Source organism: Ambystoma mexicanum, chromosome 1p (assembly GCF_040938575.1).
Source record: "Ambystoma mexicanum isolate Mex_15411 chromosome 1p, UKY_AmexF1_1, whole genome shotgun sequence".
Taxonomy (NCBI): Eukaryota; Metazoa; Chordata; class Amphibia; order Caudata; family Ambystomatidae; genus Ambystoma; species Ambystoma mexicanum.
The window spans coordinates 756,593,410-756,614,429 of NC_090921.1; the positions used below are offsets into that span (position 1 = coordinate 756,593,410).

The 21,020-nt window shown below is 45.9% G+C and overlaps 1 protein-coding gene and 1 pseudogene across 6 annotated transcripts in view; both read right to left on the minus strand.

Moving 5' to 3' along the window:
* The window catches only part of TDRKH (tudor and KH domain containing), a 2,163,439-nt gene that overhangs the window by 326,121 nt on the left and 1,816,298 nt on the right, over positions 1–21,020 (minus strand). The gene's annotated exons all lie outside the window — the stretch shown is intronic.
* LOC138564032 (NADH dehydrogenase [ubiquinone] 1 alpha subcomplex subunit 7-like) lies at positions 15,550–15,919 on the minus strand (annotated as a pseudogene).

The following is a 21,020-nucleotide window of genomic DNA, read 5'->3' on the forward strand; positions in this document are numbered from 1 at the left end:
AAGCCAGTGCAAAGATTTCAGTCCTGGAGAGATACGATCCCTGGGCTTGAGGCCAAGGACAAGTCTCTCAGTCCTGTTCTGGATGAGTTGAAGAGGGCGGAGAGTAGAGGCAGGCAGATTTAGAAAGAGGCTGTTGCAATAGTCCAGCCTAGAGAGAACCAGAGCTCTGGAGACAGTGAGCTTCTGGGGGAAGGAGAGGAAAGGAAGAATACCTCTGAGGAGGTGCAGCTGGTAGTGTGACTTCTTAGAGATGTCGGAGATGTGAGGAGAGAAGGAGTGTGAAGTCGAAGATGACCCCGAGGTTTTTAGCCTTGCATGTGGTAGCAGGAAGAGGGCCAAGAGAGGCCGGCCAGAGTGACAGGAAAGGAGGGTTTGGGGGTGCCGATGAGTACCATCACAGTAGTACTTGTTATTGTACTAACACCACTCCTTTCTTTCTAGCTGCCTGAGGTTTCCAGTGCTGCAGTTCCAGTCCACCTGTGGTCCCAATAACTGGTCAAGGAGAGATATCACTTTTCTGACTGGTACTTGGGGACAAAGGTAATTAGTCAACCCGGAAGATCACATCTTGACAATCGTGGAGGCCATATGGCGAAGTACAGGTCCGGATACCATGTTCTCCTGGCTCAATCCAGGGCTATCAGGATCATGGTTGTGCCTTATGACATGAAGTTTTATGGGCATCAGTGGGAACACATAGCAGTGAATAATTCCAGTCCACTACAAAGGCATCCCCACCCCCCACCTAGTGCTCCTCTCAGGGGAAAATCCCTGTAACAGAACAGCTTACACTTCTTGTTGGAACTTGATGCAAACAGATCTACTTGAGGGGCTCCCCAGAGAGTAAAAATTTCTTCAGGGACTCCCTGGCATGGCTCTCAAGGGAGACCTCACCCTGCCTGTTGAGGATGGCCGCCAATTTGTTCTCCTCTCCGGCTAGATGAATCGCTGACAAGGAGATATGTCTTTGCAATGCCCAAAACCAGAGTTGCATTGCACCTCTGCACAATGCTAGTGACCCTACTTCCGGTGCTTGGGATGTATCAGCACATGGAAGTAAGCATCCTGAAGATCCAAAGACAAAAGCCAACCCTGGAGTTCCAGAGCATGGCAGATCTTAGAAAGTTCCCAAATTGGGTTTGTCCTTCCTGAGGTACTTGTTCATGCACCACATGCCCAAGATGGGATAACAAAAAAAGGGATAGCAAGATGGCGGCGGTGGAGTAAAGTTGGGTCTGTTGGTGCTCCGCCTCCCGCGTCCCGCAAAAGCAGCAAACAGGTGTCCTGACTCCCAATAAAAGCACCTGGAGGGAGCTGGAGTAATCTGTCAGCAAGACCACTTCACCTTGGCGACCAAGGTTCCCGGGGGCTGGGGTGTTAGGCAGAATCCTGTGCAGTGCCCTTAGACACCACTACACACAATTAACACTACAGGTGGCAATACAAGTTTTACCTTTGGTACAAGACTGTGCTACTATGTTAAAGTGGTAGCAGTAGGGGAGCAGCCAGGCTCATCTCAAGAGTATATGAGCAGTAGCAGAGATTACACAAATGGACCACAATTACTGTGACTCAAGCAAACACTGACTCAAGGTTTCAGGCAGAAAAATATAAGTACATTCATTTTTAAACCATTTGTTATAAACACAACACTTCTATTAAATTCAAAATGACACGTAAAATACATTACAACTAACCAAATCACTTTGTACGGTATAAATCAAGGTAAGTACCCTGTGTTTGAACGAACCGGTGTTATGAAACAAGACAAGTTACCGTGAATACGATTGCGATAACTTTTTGACAGTTCGGTCTACTAAAACGCATATCCGCGGCAAGAAATGCTACCGGGGCAAAAACACGCTTAGCACCCGAGATAACCAGAGGGAGTTGGGGGGCAAAAATCATAGGCAATATTTAAGTTAGGCAGACAGAATTGAAGAACACTCAGACAGGAATTCAGGAGTCAAAGGGCCAGAGCCAGGGTCAAGCGACACCGGGTGCCTGTTGTCGAGGATAACAAAGTTGGACAGTTCACGATTCAACATAGCCAAGAGTACTTTGATATTGTCAATGTTCGGAAGTAAAAGTTATAAGAAGGAGGGAAAAGTAAGGACAAGCCTTAAGGAAGAGACATAGGGATTCACCCAAATTCCTCAAGCAGGACACAGTACCTTTCTCAAAGGATGAAGCTGGTGCCAACGGCAGTTCTTGGTAGTTTCCTGCAGACCCACTATTCCTGGAGCTTCGGCACGAAGGAGGTCGATGAGGGGGTCTGCAACACACAGGGATGAGGCGGGCAGCAGCGACGATGAATAAAAGGTGCGCTCCTTAAAAAACAGGAGAGGCTCTTCAGGTGGCTATCCGGACCACTACAGCAGTGTGCAGCGATTTCAACCACAAAGGGATTCCTCTGACTGAAGAAGACAAGCTGGTTATCCCCACCAGGCTCAAGGGAAGAAGACTCCGGACTGGATCTTCTCTTAGTCGTTGAAGGGTAGATGGCTCATAACTGCAGCAGGGCTTCACCGGTACAGGATAGTTGCAGTAGTCGACCTCTACTCTGCTTCTCTTCGGTTCCTTGTAGTTCCAGTGGCGACTCTTTCCAAATTCCAGACCAAGAGACCAGCCTTTTATGCGAAAATCCCCCATTCACACAGCCTGGCTGTCAATCACACAACAGGGGGGTTGTCCAGCCCGGATACCACCTCAGCCAATCATGAAAAAGTGCGACTTGGGTTTCCTAGGATACCCTGTGCAGGGGGTGACTACACCCCTCCCTCACATTCAGCCCACCTAGACACCCAGGAGCCTAGAGGAGGGCTTCTTGGCAGAAGCCCGCCAAAAGACAGTGAACAAAGAAGGCAAACCTGGTTTGCCGTGCAAAGTAAAACACAAGAAAGAGTTTAACAAAAAGAAATGGCGAATAAACCGCACCGGAGCCAAAAGAAAAAGTATTTGGTCAAGCCGGTTTAAGTTCGAGGGTAATACAATAGCCTACAATACTACCACATTTATATAAGATAACCACGGTAGGAAAGTGTAGGGTAGATACCACTGCCACCAGCCAATTCTAAATGTTAAAAGAGCGAAACAATGCTCTAGGAGGTACAGATAAAGTAAAGTTAATGGCAACTTTATCCTTTTCTGGGGGACATTAGTCAGCCTCGGAAATGGAGTCGGTGGGAAGTCTGTACGACAAACCTGTGTCACTGCACTGAAGGTGCTGTGTAACACACAAAAGAAGGGGGCCACTGAAATGGTGTACTCCACAGCCCACAATCATAAAAATAGGTAAAAGACACATATCAAAACATGGGTAAGAGTGGGGGAAAAGCTCATGCTCTTACCAATTTGAAAGAAATAACTCCAGAGATCCAGCAAAGCTGCAGAGGGACTTACTAGGTAAGGGAAATTAGCCATGAAATAAGAATTCTTCCTAACAGGGGACGGAGGGTAACAGCGGCACAGCTTGAGAAGAGGAGCACCTGAGCACTCCCGAAGCCCTGCGCCGCCCTACCATCCAGACCGCAGTCACAGGGAGTGCTCCAGTGCTCCTCTTCTCAGGTAACGGAGGCCTACTCCACCCCATAAATTCCACCACCTTGGACATTAGCTGTCTATATGACATCAGCATGTTCCCCAGCCTCTGGTCCTCCAAAATCTAACTCGAGTGAGGTGTCCACCCCACTGGCCATCTGCAGATTATCATAAAGGTCTTTCAACCTTGACTCCTCAGAAATGCAAACTTCAGGCACATTTGGTGTGCCAAAAAGGGTGCATCGTTGTCTGAGGGTTCATTCCCCTCATATATTGAGATAAGGAACTTAAAATTTTCTTTCCTTGGTAAAGGAGTATACGTTTTTTCAGGCATCAAGAGTTTGATAAATAGTGGATTCGATGCTTGAGGAGCCTTAAAAACCTTTTTCAATAGTGCCATAGATTTAGCTGGGGTGCTCGGAATCGACGGTACAGCTGGCGTCGAGGGCGCAGTCGATGGAGCAGCTGGCATTGGTGGCGCAGCTGGTGTCAATGCCGTCAGTGTCGAAGGTGACGCTGATGTCAAGGGCTTGGCTGCCGAAGGCGCAACCGGCTTCGATGACGTCTATGACCTCATCTTGTGCTTATGTTTACAGATGTTTCAATGAGCACATTGAAACGTCACAGGCTCAAGGGCACGCAAGAGTTAGGATGAGCCCTTTCCTTACCAACTTCTTCTGAAGGCGCAGTAGGAGCATGGCTTGCTGTGGGTTTTTGCTTCTCAAATATTTAGCATTTCTGTTCTAAATGCTTCCATTCGGCAGGAGTGGATATTTTGGTGGGACAAGATACCCTCTCAGGGGAGGTGTCTGACGAAGTCAAAGGTGGCAATTTATGGCGCCTCCTTTTGGACTTCCTCGATATTTTAACTTTATCCCTCCGAGGAGAGTCGCCTCGCAACTAGTCATTAGAAGGTTTTTTGGTCGGGGTAGATGTTTTGGGGTTTCGACCTACCGCCAATTTCCCCTTTCGCTCCTTCATAGCCTTTCCAGTTAACGACTGGAACTTGGCGAAGGCCGACGTCTTATTCTCCACTCCGAGACACCATAGATATATACGGTGTGGATCAGTCAACAACATTTCGAATCACAATCTCAACACTTCTTAAACCCGGTCTTCGGGTAGTCGTCGTCGAAGAAGACATACTCGTGTACAAAGTAATGAAGCGCGCTGTATTTCTGGAAGCAAAAGCATTTGTGGAAAAACAGAACTAAAGCCAACAGGCGCTGCGCATGCTATATATCCCTTTGATGACATCATCCTCGAGAGGGAGGCCCTCAAACAACATCGAGTTTACTGCAGAGACGCACAGCACCCTCTGCCGAAATTATTTTCCGAAAAGGCTGAAGCTGGACGTGGGAGGACACAATCCATTCGAAGAGGAGCACAGGAGCACTCCCAAGGCCCTGCGCCGCCCTACCATCCAGACCGCAGGCACAGCCCCTCAAAGCCGGAGAGGACCAGTTGCAGAAACGGCAGCATGGTCTATCATCTACCATCGGCACGAGCGGCTACCAAGGGTCTCGATCCTATAGACCTGCATCAAACACCCTACTCAACCGATCGGACAATGGGAGAGGAGGCCCCACAGAACAAGAGCCCTATAAGCAGAAAGCCACTGTGTAACAGGCCGAGCAGCCTGCGGCATACAGAGCGGCCGTGTGGGGAACAGACAGGCTTACAGCAAAAGCAGCCGAGCGCGGCCTCATTAACAGGTTCTGAATTAACAATGAGAACTTCTCGGCCGAGCCCGCCAGAATCCCTCCACAACTTGGCTCCCCACGACGGCCCCCATGGGGGGCCCAACACCTTGAGCAGAGGGAGATTGAAGCACTACAAGAAACAGGCAGGGCACATCAGGAGGTGAGGAGCAGGCTAATGGCCCAGGGCGGTAACCCATTGGGAGGATGCCAGATACAAAGGCCAGCCCCCCCGACAAAAGAAGATCCACATAGAAGGGAGGGGGCAGCACGGGCCCCACTAAGGAACATCCTCAGACCAAAAGGCTGCAGAATAAAGAAAGGAGGCAACCTCCCCTCAAAAGCAGGGAGGGGCTCAGGGGATCGGCCAGGAGCAGGTGCCTCACTTGGGGGTGATCACCACTCCACTGAAAACCAAGTCCCTGTTGAGACCCTGATTAGCGGCCAGCAGAAGGGACATGTGGAGCTCCCCCTATCAATAGTAAAGAGCTAATCAGAAAGGGTGCAGGGGGGGTCACCCGATGCCCAGAGGCAAGGTACGGGGCAAATCCGGCAAGTGTCCAGGGCCTGCAGACTCCAGAGAAGGTACCCTTCGCGACTGCTGTGTCAAGAACAAAGCCAGCCCCCCAGTAACCAGGAGCAGACCCGGGAAAGCGCCGACCACGCCAGCGCAAAAGAAAATGGCGATTGTCAAGGAGGACCTCGAGGTCTGCTTCAATGTATTCTGAGAGAAACTTTCAGCCACTTTTCAGGCCCAATTTGGGACATTCACAGCGGAAGTCAAACCGTCAATTCAAGACCTGAAAAGAGACACCACAGAGAGAGCACTTCAAAAACTTGCAGAAGATTACAGGAAATCGGATCAAGCGATAGAAGATCTGGCAAAGCTTTGCACAACTTAGATCTGCAATGCGAGGACCTGGAGAACAGGTCCCGCCGATCCAACATTCGAAACTGGAACTTGCCAGAAGCGGTGGGGGATAAACAGTGCAAAAAATCTTTGATGAGGACCTCATCCACGCATTATCAGACAACCTCAAAAAAATCATCCAAAGTCCTGCTCCTGGGTGACCTTAATTTAGCTCTTAATGACTAAGGATGTCAATGCCTCCACACTGCTAAAAGCCTTAACCACCCTAGGGTTTACTCACGCCATTTCTAGGCCGACCCACATCACTGACTGGGTATCCTCCCACAACTGTTCTCTCCTCATCTCAGAAATTTCTCCCATTCCCTGGTCCGAACACTTCTGCATTAAGTTTGAAATCACAACATCTAAAGGGGCAACTACGTCTACCATCCCTCTACCAGCTGCATTCTCAAGACGCTCACGGAAGCTCACCAAAGAGGCTCTATCCCCCTACTTCTTGGTACCGTCCCTCCTGCCCCCCCTTCCCTAATGACCCAGAGCTTTTGGCAACCGCTTTTAACAAGGTCATCACCCAAGCAGTAGATGCGATCGCTCTGCTCTCTCTCAAAAAAAGCCAAGAAAGCTAAACACTCAAATTCTTGGCTCACCAAGGAGCTTATGGAATTCCGGTCCAGAGAAAGGGCAGCGCTTGCTACCTGGAAACAAAACCCCAATGACGCCTCCAAAGCTGCCTTTAAGTCTACATCTAAAGACTAAAAATCGGCTATCATTCAGGCCAAAGCCGCCTCTTTCAACACCAGGATCGAAAATGCCAAATCTGGGACAAAGGAATTCTTTGCCATCTTTCGAGAATCGGAAACGCCTTCACTTCCGCCTCCTACTCTCCTGAAGGACGAAACGTGGTGAAACAAAATCCAAGCAGCCATGCTAGACAAACTGGACTCCCTGCATGCCAAAATTCTAGCCCAGCAAAAAGCTGTGCCCAATCTCTTTGCCAATAGTCCCATTTCTCCAGCCCCAGTCTCTACTCCCAAGCAGACCACAGTGTTTGAATTCACTGACATGAGTGAACCCGAAGTCATTGCTCTCATCAAATCCTTCAAGCCTTCGAACTGTAAAGGCAACGCTTGCCCGGCTCAGGTCATCAAAGACTCTGCCTCCTCCCTTCCCCCATTTATCACCGCCTTCATTAATTCATCCTTCCAGTCCGGCCATGTCCCGACTGGACTCAACGAAGCGTGGGTTCGACCGCTCTGAAGAAAAAACTTCCCTCGACCCATCGGTCCCAGGGAACTATAGGCCCATTACCACTGTCCCCTTCCTGCTTAAAATTCTGGACAAAGCAGCCTACCTGCAAGTCCAAAAATTCATTGAAGACAACCAACTTCTTGGTCTTCGCCAGTCTGGGTTCTGGCCTCGACATGGCACTACTTGACCTTAAAAAAAAATCAAACCTGTGCTCTTCCTTCTATTAGACTGAGTTTAGAAACTACCTTAAACAAAGCATAGAAGGTATAATATGTTGGCCAAAAACCAATTGCATCATATGCGCTACATCGCCAATAAAGAATCGTCAGCATAACCATAGAGCATCCATTTTGTGTAAGATCCGCCATTTGCTTTCTCTGCCTTTCTGTTCAATGCTTTCCAAAATGTATTTTAATTTCGAAAAACACATGCACGGAGCGAGGCCACAGTTTAAATGTTGAGACCGGCCCAGACAGAAATGCCAAACAGTACAGAAATACATTGTTTTCCTCCCTCACAAGTCCTTGAAAACGAGTAGAGAGGCAGTTAATCAGCGGCCCAGGCACCGGCCGGTCTCGCTGAAGCTGTAGAAACAGGCCGTTAAAGCATGATTTTTTTAATTTATTTGTTTATGTAGCGCTAAAGCCCGCAGGCATCAGAGCGCTTCACAAAAAGACAAGACAATAATGAATAAAGACGGGACAAAGATGTGAGCCAGGCCGTTATTTCATCGTAGTAGGATTCACGTAATTCCAGTATTTATTTAAATAACAGTGTTTTCAATTTCTTCCTGAACTGCATATAGTTAGATTCAAGCTTCAGTGATGAAGGAAGTTCATTCCATTTTTTAGTGCTTTTGGTCGGGAAAGCCTTGCCTAGGCCATTTTGCTTTTTCGTTGCGGTAGTTTGCAGTAAACCTATATTGTAAGATCTAAGGCACCTAGATGGCTCATGCCACTTAAACTGTTTCTTAAGGCAAGCCGGAGCTTTGCCATATAGGCATCGATGGACCATGGTGAGTGATTTGAAGATGATTCTCTCTTCCATGGCCAACCAATTAAGAGCTTTCCTGTCTCCAGTAATATGTTGCCTCCTTGGCCTGCCTGTAATTGTCCTGATGGCATTATTTTGGATCACCTGACATTGTTTCAAACATTTGCTGTTAGCTCCTAGGAGCAAGGGGTTTCCATAGTCCAGTCTGGATAATATTGTTGCTCAGGCAATGATGGTGCTGTTCTTTTGATCTAGCAGAGGTCTGATTTTTTCCAAGAGAATTATACTTTCCCAGCGGCCCCCAAGAGCGTCCTCAAAGAAATAGACACAATTGCACCAGTACACATTGCTCCACCTCAGTTGCCACCCCCCCATTCCTGTTGTTCCAACTGCACCATCGCCCCATGTGCACCCGACACCATTTCCCCCCCTCACCAACAGAGCATGAATTATCAGCTGCCGCATAAGGCAGTTCTACGGGGCGGGGCCTGCACAGGGAGGAAGCACCAGAGTAACGCATAGTAAGGTTAGCAGGGAGAGGAGAGAAGAACTGAAAGAATGGGCAGAAACGTACATTGAAGGCAATGACGAGGGATTCACGCTGAGTGCAATGTATGACTATAAAAAGCTTGAACAACAGGTATTGTTAGAATGCATGGGGGAGTATCTTATAGATAGATGGAAGAAATTGACTGGTATGTTAGCACCGCAGAAGTTGCAAGATCTAAATGCTTTTTCATGTATGAGGGAAAGTGCGGCAGAGATAAAAGAGCACGTAGACCGGCTATTTGACTTTAAAAATGAGCTTGATGAATTGCATGCAGAGGTGAAAAGAGGGAAACAACAGGTGGTACCATATGTCAAGCAGCGAATTTTTCCACCGTCAAAACCGGTTAGCGAGGAGATGAAAATATGTACACGAGAGGCGCTTCGGTGGATTATGGATGCTAACATTTCTCCAATGGAGGTGCATGAAACGTTTGATCAGTATACGGTAGAGATGCAGAGGAAGGCATTGAAGGTGATGGTTGAGTATTTACAAGATTAATGTTTTGAAAAGTATTGTTGTCCCCCCCCCATTTAAGGACAATATACAAAAGAGCGTTTTTACCTGAAACTGGAAAGTCTGCCCTCTCCCTTGATTTAGCTATAGTGCTTAATAAGCGAACCAATGAGGAAACACCCAATTCGATATTGCCCATGAGAGAAGTACCTCCCACCTGTGTGCCAAAAGTAGAGATTGCTGCCGCGGATGGAAATCCACCGCAGGTAATAGAAGCCCATTATACAGCACAGTTTGTGCATGTCCCTTTTTCTAGACAAGAGGTAAATAATATAAAACAAACAATCCCTGATTTGAGGAAGAATCTGGCGGGATTTTATAAAGAGATTGAGACCTATTTGAAATCGTCTATTTTCACGATGAGTGATATTGACCTATTATTTCCTGTGATTCTCCCAATAGATATATGGAAACAAATCAGAAATGTAGATGATGCTGATATTTTGGGTGGGACCTGGGAACCTTTGATTAAAGAGGATACAGACAGGAAAGCTGGCAAGAAGCCATCACCAGTTTTATTAGCCTTACCAGCGTGATTGTTTGGGACAAATTAACGGCATGTGTACAAGGTAAAGATGAATTGGCTACTGACTATTTTAATAGATTTGAAGAAGTATTTGCAGATTTTAGTGGCCAAGATTTGAGCACTGAACCCAGGAAGAGACTATTTGTTGACAAATATGTGAGAGGGTTGCTGCCGAAAATTCAAAATTTAATAATGACATCTGAAAGTGTGTGGCAAGCAAAATCACAGAGAGAAGTATTACACATGGCACAATACTATGAGAATAGAGTAAATGCAGAGAAAGAGAAACGAGGGATAGAGTGAATCTAAAAACGAGAGTATTAATGCAACATGTAGCGAATAATAACAGGGGTGGAGGTAATGCACAAACAAGAGGGAATTTTTCCAACATGCACGGAGGTCCAATAGTACTGAATCAATGTGCATATTGTAGAGAAGAAGGTCATTGGCGAGCACAGTGCCCACATTTGCAGAATAGAAATGGAAATGCCCCGAGAAGGCAGAATAGAGGTCGCCCGGGAACACAAGGACAAAATACAAACTCAAGGATGCCACAAAATCAGAATAAGCAGGGAAATAACTATCAGAATCAGAACCAAAACCAAAACCAGCATCAGCAGAATAGTGCAGGAGAAGGAAACGTTTTTGATACTCAGTCCAATTCATACTATTCTGGCGACTTTACATCGGAGGATGTATTGTTCAACTAGGATAGCCCAATACAGGGGTCGGAACCAGTATCTATTCCCATTGATCAGAAAGGGCCCTACGTAGAAATTAAAGTTGGGAATAGAGAGCACACTTTTCTAGTGGACACATGTGCGCAAAAGTGCTCAATAGACCATCACTTGGTTCCAGAAATACCACTGTCAGGGAAAAAGAATGTTTCAGTAGGGTTCGCAGGTATGCCAGTAATCAGTCCAGTGTCACAGTCAGTACCTATAACACTAGGTCCATTCACCGAGTCTTGCCCATTCCTTTTGACACAAAATTGCGGCGAGAATTTATTGGGTTTAAATTAGTTGAAAAAATTGAGTGCGGTTATTCATTGTTCTCCTGATGGGAGTGTATTTGACAATATCACCACAAAAGATGCCAGTGTCACAAATTTTGTCTAAACCATTACCAACTGAATTAAGTAACGTACCAACTTGTATATGGGCGATGAATGACAATGATGTTGGTTGTTTGAAAATAGAGCCGGTGAAAATAGTTTTAAAGGAGGGAGTTACATTGCCACGTATCCCACAGTATAACATTTCGGTGGAAGGTGAGAAAGCATTGAAATGCATTGTTTCTGATTTGATTAAACAGAACGTAATTGAAGAAATTACTGGTAGCACTTGCAATAGTCCAATTCTTCCAGTTTCCAAGAAAGGAGGTAATGAAATAACATTGTTTCGTAATTGATTTGCGCGGATTGAATAAAGTAGTTGATCCCCCAATTTCCATTGGTCCCAGAAGTCACTACCATTTTAACAATGATTCCAGCTTCTGCTTTGCATTTTGGTTTTGTAGATCTAAAGAACACATTTTTTTAGCATTCCAGCACATCCAGATAGCAGATATCTATTTGCTTTTACGTTAGGAGGACCTTCTTTCATATTCACACAAATTCCACATGGTTACACTGAAAGCCCGGGTGTTTATAGCAGAGCATTAAAAGAACAACTAGACATGCTAGAGCTACCAACGGGTTGTGTACTATTGCAGTACATTGATAACCTATTGATTGCTGCTGACACAGAAGACATTTGCAAACAGAGTACTGCAGTTTATTTTTTGACACATTTGGCAGCACATGGACATAAAGCTTCATTAAAACAATTCCAGTATTGTCGAAAGGAGGTGACCTATTTGGGCTACCTCCTTTAGAAAGAGAGAAGGAGATTGACACCAGAAAGGATAGAAAGCATCTCCGGTATGCCTATTCCACAGACACAGAAGGAAGTCAGAGCCATAATAGGCATGGCTTCATATTGTAGGCAGTGGATTGCTAACTTCGCCACGATTGTGAAACCGATGGTGGCATTGACAAAGAAGGATGTTGCTTTGCCTTGGAGCGTGGAATAGCAGGATGCATTTGATATGCTCAAAGTTGCATTGAGCTCAGCTCCAGTTTTGGGCACACCAAATTATGAAAAGGATTTCAAATTATTTGTGCATGAGAGTAATGGTTGTGCTTTGGCTGTTTTGAGTCAGGAACAAGGAGGGAGAAATAGACCATGCGGTTATTTTTCTTCTGCGCTGGATCCTGTTGCATGCGCTGTGCCGCGCTGTTGGCAAGCTAATGCTGCGGCTGCTGCGTCAGTTAAACAAACCGAGGAAATGGTTTTGGGTCACACCTTAACTTTAATGGTGCCTCACACAGTAGACGTTCTTTTAAATAGAACGCAGACGCAACATCTTACATCAGCTAGACGGACGAGATAAATAATTGTCCTATTTGCACCGCATATTCAAATTTTGAGATGTTGCGCTTTGTATCCTGCGGAGTTAATGCCCCCTCCCAATGAAAGAACGGATGAAAGGGAACCACCACCCCATGATTGTATAACGGTTACTGAACAAGAAACTAAAGCAAGAATTGACCTAACAGACACCCCACAGAAAGAGCAAGACTGAGAACTATTTTGTGACGGTTCCTGTTTTAAATTGCCCGATGGCACATCAACTGCTGCATATGCCATCACGACACTAAAGTGTATTGTAGAGAGCAAAAGGATCCCATAGAATTCAGTACAGGCTGCAGCGATAATAGCATTGATCAGAGCATGTGAAATTTATGAAAACTTGAATGAAAACATATATACTGAGAGTCAGTACGCATTTGCGGTGGTACACAATTTTGGTCGACTCTGGGCTGAGAAGGGTTTTCTAACATCACATGGAACCAAGATTCAACATGGTCCTTTGATAGCAAGATTGTTTGCACTGGCGCGTCCTTAGCGATTACCAATAATGAAATGCTAAGCGCATTAGAAGGTAACATGTAACGTTGAAAAAGGGAACGCATTTGCAGACAAAATTGCGAAACAAACTGCCACTAATCTACCCACGAAAATGTTTGTTGAGAAGTCAGAAGAAGTGCCCTGTATAATAGAAAATGGGATTGCCACAGTCAAGGAGATGCAAACAGAAGCAACTGCAGATGAAATAAAAGCTTGGGCTGAGGGTTCAGCAGAATTAGACGTAGAGGGTTGCTGAGTAGACAAAGAAAGTAAAAAATGGATGCTGCCTAACTCCTAACTAACCGCAATGGTCATTATGGCCCACAGTCCCACACACATGTGCTAAAAAAATGATTCAGCATTTAGAGACAGTATGGCAGAATACACATTAGAAAAACTACTGAAAGACTGGTCCAGAACTGTATGACTTGTTTGCAACATAACATTGGAAAAGGAACCACTACTAAAGTAGGTAGTTTTGCCCCCCCCTCTATGCCCTTTGAAGTCATCCATTTTGATTTCATAGAAATGGAAAGATGTCAGAACCTCAAGTATGTCCTGGTGGTGGTCTTTGCATTCAGTAAATGGGTGGAAGCATACCCGCTTAAGGACTGCACAGCAATGAGCACAGCAAAAGTGATGCTGAAAGAGTACTTCTCTAGATTTGGCCTGCCACGGGTCATATGGTCAGACAACGGCCCACATTTTGTTGCCGCCGTGATATTACAAATTTGTGCAGGCCTCCAGATTGATAAACGATTCCATTCTGCCAGACACCCGATGAGTGCCGGTCTTGTTTAGCGCCAGAACGGTATCTTGAAAAATAAGATTAGCAAAATATGTTCAGGGAGTCAGTTGAAGTGGCATGATGCGCTACCCTTAGCTTTTTTGTGCATGCACACGTCTGTGCAGGCAAGGATTGGACTCTCCCCATATGAAATCGTGATGGGGAGACCCGCGAATGTTTGGGGCGCCCCGCAGCCTAGGCGCTTGAATGAAATTGAAAACCCTTTGCTCAGCACTTATTGTAATGTGTTAACTCAGAAACTGTGTTTGATTCATCAGCAGGTGCAGGAGGCTCTTCCTGTCAGATTCACAGGCCCAGAGCATTGTCTGCAGCCAGGAGAATGGATTCTGGTAAAAACTTTGAAAGAAAATCTTCGCTTGCACCTCGTTGGAAGGGCCCCTACCAGATTCTCCTGGCAACACAGACTGCACTCCGAGTGGATGGTCGAAAGGCATGGATTCATGCCACCCATACGAAAAGAATTCCATTCCCGTTGAAAGAGCTGCCTGATCCAGACAAGAAAGAAACAGCTGTCCTTGACTCGAAAGACACCATCGCCAGTTCTCTGACACAAGTACTGCCTAAGCCTGAGAAAGAGCCTGAAACGATTGCCACGAAGGAGAAAGGGCTAAAGGTGCCCAGCTGAACCTGCATCATTGTGGGCTGACATTAAGCCTGCTTCATCCCTTATTGCATCACAGGCTGACACTGAGCCTGCATCTGGAAGTGAATCTGCATTATTCATGGATCACAGTACCTGGAGCTATAAGGTTCTACCTACGTTCTCAAAATCGGAAGTGATCTGATCTACATATATGTTTTGCCTCTATTCCCGACAAGGATGAATTGGGAATCAGAGGCCTAGGGAAGTGGAGCTTGGAAGCTGTATCAATCTCCATCTAATTGAAAGCTCTGGAACGCGGCTTCCCGGTGCTATCTTTGAAAAAAGTGAATGACCTATGTTGATTACCCCGTGCGAACAAGCGGGGCGCATATGGTACCAACACAACTGATGCCTGCTATAAAGTTTTTGGAGCACTGTGCAGAGTCACAATAATCTTGCCACACATTTATCAATTCAGGCTAATGAGAACTGGCCTAGACGCTTTGCTGACTTCTTTGAACGCTTTGCTGTTTTAACGGACACGGCTGTGAAAAAATTACTTGCGACGAACATTGCTGGAGAGAAGGATTGCACACAATGCCTATACACACTTCTGTTCCCTCCTGCACCAAAGCTGCTGATGTAACAGATAGACTATAAAAATGTCTAGAAGGATTTGGTGTAGGAAATTCATGCTAATGATTATAACACTACCTTGCATTATTTATTTTTTTTCAAATTGAAGAAAAAACTGAAGAGCTTGCTGTAATTTATTTAGCGATCAAAGTTCTTTCAGAAGCGCATTTTCTATACAGTGCACAAAGACACATTTCCCCCACAGTTGGCAGTCGGCTGTTCGTGTGTTCATTGTCAAATGTTTTTAACTTAAATACATGGGGCCTCATTACAAACCAGGCGTTAAGGGGTTAACGGCGCCGTAAAAGTTGTCGGCGCCGTTAAACCCTAAACGCCCGATTACGGGGTCCCTTTGCGGGTTGCACTTTAACGCCTGCTTTTAGCAGGCGTTAAAAACCAACCCGCAAAGGGACCTAGGAGCTAATTACGGCACCGTCATTTACGGTGCCGTAATTAGCGCCTTCCCCATTCCCATTGGAATGGGGAAGGGGCCATGGTGAATGGGGTATTACCACCCCGCCAACCTTGGAATGGGGCGGTAATTCCGCCATTCACCATGGCGGACCCCGGCATGGACCATGGTGCTAATAGCACCATGGTTTAGCGCTGGGGTCAAAATGAGGCCCATGGAGGATCATCTTCTGCAATGTTCCATTCACAAGTATGGTTCATCCTTCGACAGCTCCCATTTTCGGGGAGGTACTCCTGGTAAAACGGGTTTTGTTTCAATAGGTGCAACCTCAGTGTCTTTGCTTTCAGTGTGAGTTTCTGAAGCAATGGCTTTATTTGGTGACATAATGATCAAGGGTGGGAATGTCTCCCGACGCCCATCGCGTGTACAGTAAAAATGATCTGCAAACTTGTGACTAGGACCAACTGGAAGTAAAGGTGGGGGCTGGGTTCTTTTAGATATTTCAGTGTATCGTAGTTGGTTTGGCCTGAAGATCACGCCCTGCAGCCCAATTCCGCAGCTGCGGATGAATTTTGTGGCCGACGCCATTATTGCTACCAAGGACCACTACTTTGCATTCTGAGTACACTGATCCCAGTATTATGGTATGTGGAGAGCGTGCATCCATCAAGTTCTCTTTTGCTTGCTACCAATGCACCTGCCACAGACAGTCCAGTCCATGTACTCTCTTATACTCTCCCTCCACTAGAAGAAAGACACAGAAAAGGGTATGATAATAACACGTTGCTTTTGATCATGAATATGACTCACTATATACTGAACAGAACACATTGCTGGGTCTGCTCCCATTTACCCCAGCATGGCGGGAAAGGAATGGGTTGGTATGTACAGCCATTACCCCTTAATACGGCATGTTATGCATCACTAAGTGCACTATTTTAAGGGAAGTGGAATAAGAGTGATACAGGTCAATTAGATGGAACAAACAGATGAGTTCGAAAGGGTGGCAATGGAACCTGTAGGTTGTTCCATATTTAACAGAGCAAGAGTAATAAAACCAGTGGTAAGACCAGTAGATTGACTTTATGTGCCTTATAAATCATCTGTAATCACGTTTGACATGAATCCAGTAGGGAACAAGGACATTGTGCCCCCAATCCAATACTATTAATTACAATCCGCGCACTGTCCCATTTTGCTTACGAAAAAAAAGGTTCCTATTCAGTAGGGACATTCACTAGATGCATGAATATTGCAGTACTTGAGAAAGAAGAATAACTAATATATGTAGGTGATCCCATTTATTTCATATGTGGAGAAAAAGCTTATCCCTGGTTGCCTAGAAATTGGGGAGGGACCGGTTACTTAGGGATCCTTTTCCCTGGTGTATTCCTTTCCAAAACGTCAGACATATCCAAATTATCTAGATCCAGGCCACGGCGGGATGACAGGATTAATTGCGGAGGACATAGCAAAATCATTTATCCCATTCTGAGGGCAAGCCATAAACTACTGGAATATACGGAGACTGTCCAGGATATTAGAAAAAACGATTAATGGAACAACCAACATATTATAGAATATGACACTAGAAGAAAAGGCAGTTAGATTAATGACACTTCAAAATAGAATGGCTCTTGATATCATTTTGGCCGACTGTAGAGGTGTTTGCAAAATCGTGGGGTCAGTGTGCTGTGTATTTGTAAGTGACTCCTCCCCTACGATTTTTGAGGCAATCAAGAAATTGCACATTCTGAGTTCTGACATTCACACTCCGACAGGCGGTTGGGAGCTGAATATAAGTTCCTGGTTTTGGTAGTTACTGCGCTCATGGGGATGGACACAAATTGCAATTCTAGTAACATTACTTGGAATCATCATGACATGTAGTTGCATACACTGCCTGCCAATCTTTTGCTCTGAAATAACAAATGAATGCGTACACATAACAGAAAAAAACTTCCAAAGTGGATACGAAGGCAAACCACGAAACAAACTATGAAAGAGTTCATGTCAATTAATATTGATTATGCTGATTACAGTAGTATGCATAGCGCAGAACTAGATACATGGTCAGATGAAGATGCGATGTATGGATGATGCTCTTGGCTTACGGCCAAAAGGAGGGTTTGTGAGTTTAGAAACTACCCTACCAAAGCATAGAAGGTACATTATGTTGGCCAAAAACCAACCGCATCATATGCCCTACATCGCCAATAGAGAATCGTCAGCATAACCATAGAGCGTCCATTTTGTGTAAGATCCACCATTTGCTTTCTCTGCCTTTCTGTTCAACGCTTTGCAAAATGTATTTTATTTCGAAAAACTCATGCACGGAGCGAGGCCACAGTTTACATGTTGAGAGACCGGCCCAGACAGAAATGCCAAACAGTACAGAAATACATTGTTTTCCTCCCTCACAAGTCCTTGAAGGCGAGCAGAGAGGCATTTAATCAGCGTCCCAGGTGCCGGCCGGTCTCACTGAAGCTGTAGAAACAGGCCGTTAAAGCATGAATTATACTTTCCTAGCGGCCCACCTTCGGGGCTCTCCTTAGATCAGGCTGACCCCTAGTTCACAAATAAAAACCAGTAGATAACACGCTTTGGAATGTGTCTCTCCTACGAACACAGTATCCTCGCTGAACAAGTGCCTTGTGTTCTTCATAACAAAGAACTATGTCTGCTTACTACAAAATTGCAACTGTTGCTAAAACGAGTAATATAGATTGAGTAAGAAGCGTGTCATAATGTGTCATATCTGTCATAATATATTTATATATATGATACTGTTGTAGAATGTTTGCTCTCTTGCGTCTCACGAGGTCTGGGTGACACACGTTGCGAGACGTTAGACCCAGTCAGCCGACTGAGAGCATTTGCTTTGCAATAAACCCTAGTACTTGGAAATCGAACCTTGTGTCTGTCGTATCACTTATTGTATGGTGATTGTGCCTTGTTTCCATATGCGAGGGTCTAGCAAGACCTCTCCGCTGCTTTTGATCTGGTGGATCACAAAACCCTCTGCCATCACCTCTCATCTGCAGCCAACTTCTCCCCGAGGGCCTGTGCATGGATAACGTCATTCCTACAAGAAAGAGTGATGAAGGTCTTCTTTGAAACCTCAAGTGCCAACCCTAGTCTCATTAAATGTGGGGTCCCACAGGGTTCTTGCACAGCTCCCACCCTCTACAACCTCTTCACAAGGCCTCTGTTCAGAATATTGGACCCCCTGGGCATCTCATATACTAACTATGCAGATGACACTCCGGTGCTCATCCCCCTTTCGGGAGACTATTCAACGGACATGGACACCCTCCACTCCATCTAGTCCACAATCCAATCCTGGATGGCTGAAAACTGGTTATGTCTCAACAGTGAGAAAACTGAACTTCTGCTGATTGGTTCCCCCTCAACGCTGGGTAAATTGGACAAGCAATACTGTTCCTTCGCCGTGGATAACATCCCCATCACTGCCTCACAAGTCCTCAAGACTTTGGGCGTCTACCTTGAACTTAACTTGACCATGGATAGACAGGTCAATGCTACTGCATCGTCCGCAGCCTATCATTCCAAATTGCTCAATGCAGCCAGACCTTTCCTCTCCCAAGAGAATTGCCTCACCATTGCTAGGGCAATTATTGGCTTGAGGCTTGACTACTGTAAAGCCTTTTTTGTTGGGACCGCTCTATAAGAATCTTGCCAAACTTCAACTAGGTCAGAACAATGCCCTTAGGGCCTCAACGGGCATCTCACGCAGGGACCACATTTCGGGGGTCAGAAGGCACGTTCACTGGCTCCCCGTTAAGGAAAGGATTGTCTATTTTTTTTTTTTAACGGTTTTTATTATTTTTAAAACAAACAATACAAACCAAACTGGCAGCGTTATTTGCAACAAAACACATGATCAATTAGTCAAGACCACTGCTCCCCCAATCCCTCTCCCCTCAAGAGCTTGTTTATCCTTCTCATTCCGTATCTGATGCGTGTGGCAGGGTATCACCTTCTTCTGAGACTGCAGAATCTGTTATTGTTCCAAACAGTCCTGCTATTAATACTCTCCATGCTAGCAGGGTACTCACTTCTTCCCCACACATGCTACATCCCTCCTGCCATACCACCGTTTCAGCCTCCGCCCATTTTTGCAAATCCCGCCACCATACCTCCACCCGTGGCTTATGGCACTGCTTCCAGCCCATGGCAATCCTTCGTTTTGCGAGCACATATGCCAAGTCCTTCAATTTCCCAACATGTTTAAGTTTCTGTGGTCTGGGAAACCCTCCCAACAGGCAGGCCCAGGCCGTATCTATAGTGAGCGTGACCCCTTTGTCCGCTAGTTTTTGCGCCATTCTGCCCAGAAACTCTCAATCACTGGGCAAGACCAAAACGTGTGTCATGTCAGCATCTTCCTTATCGCATTTTGGGCACGCTTGTCGTCCCGCATTTACAAACTTCGATATTCTCATCGGGGTCATGTAAGTTCTGTGCGTTATGTACAACTGTATGTGTTGTAATCTGGCATTTCTGGACACCTTGTGGTATCCCATAGCACGCTCCCACATCCCATCTTCCATCTGTGCTCCCACCTCTGTTTCCCAATCCAGCCTCAAATGCGTCAATTCCTTCCCTACCCGGGTCATCACCATCTCATACAATCTAGAGATCTCATGCCCTCCTTCTGATATGTCATATTTTGTCCCCATTGTGGCGTCTGGCTCCTCCGCCAATACAGTCTCAGGCCAGATTTTACGAATATTCTGCACCAGCCTTAGATACGTGACATACTGGCCCCTATGCAAGCCCGCCTCTTCCCCTATTCCTTCAAAATCCTTAATGGCCCCCTCTTGCCAGACATCCCCCAATGTAACCAGCCCGACCGACTCCCAATAGGTCCTGATTATCATCCTTAGTTGTTTGTCTTCCCCTGCCAAGGCCACCAGCGGCACCTGCGGGAACACGGGTACGTGTCCTCCATCATTTGACATACTCTACGCCACATTTTCCACCCAAGCAACATCATACCCGGGTGCCCCTTCATTTCAGACGTAGGCAACCAAATAATTTCCTTCAGGTAAAACTGAGTGCAGTCCTGTCCAAACAGCTTAAATTCGGGAGTTACCTCATCAGAGAGCCACTTGACCACATATTGCAACTGGCCAGCCACATAATAGGCCTCAAAATTAGGCAGCTTAATACCCCCTTTTTCATAGAAATTCTGCAACTTCCACAGCGCTACTCTATTTCGAGTGCCATGCCATAGGAAGTCTCTGCACATACTATTCAGCTTGGCAAAAAACTTCTTAGGTATCATGTACCGAATATTGCTGAAAAAATGTAGGAGCCTAGGTAGGACCACCATTTTGAGCATCGCCCCCCCCCGTCCCATCATCGCCAACGGCAACTTCTCCCAAAACTTCATACTTCTACGGATTTTTCCCACAGCCATCTCGGTGTTATGCAAATGTTCCTCCTCTACCGTGTGATACACATCTATTCCGAGGTATCGGAAGGAGCCAACCGCCCATGGTATCGACAACACTGGCAACCGCTCTGGAGGGGTTCCTCTGTAGCTACCCAATGGGAACATGCTCGATTTTTGGGGGTTCACCACTATGCCAGACAGTTCTGCATACCTTTCCATTACCTCCAGAATATATTGAAGATTTTCCTCCGGATATTTCAGATATAATAG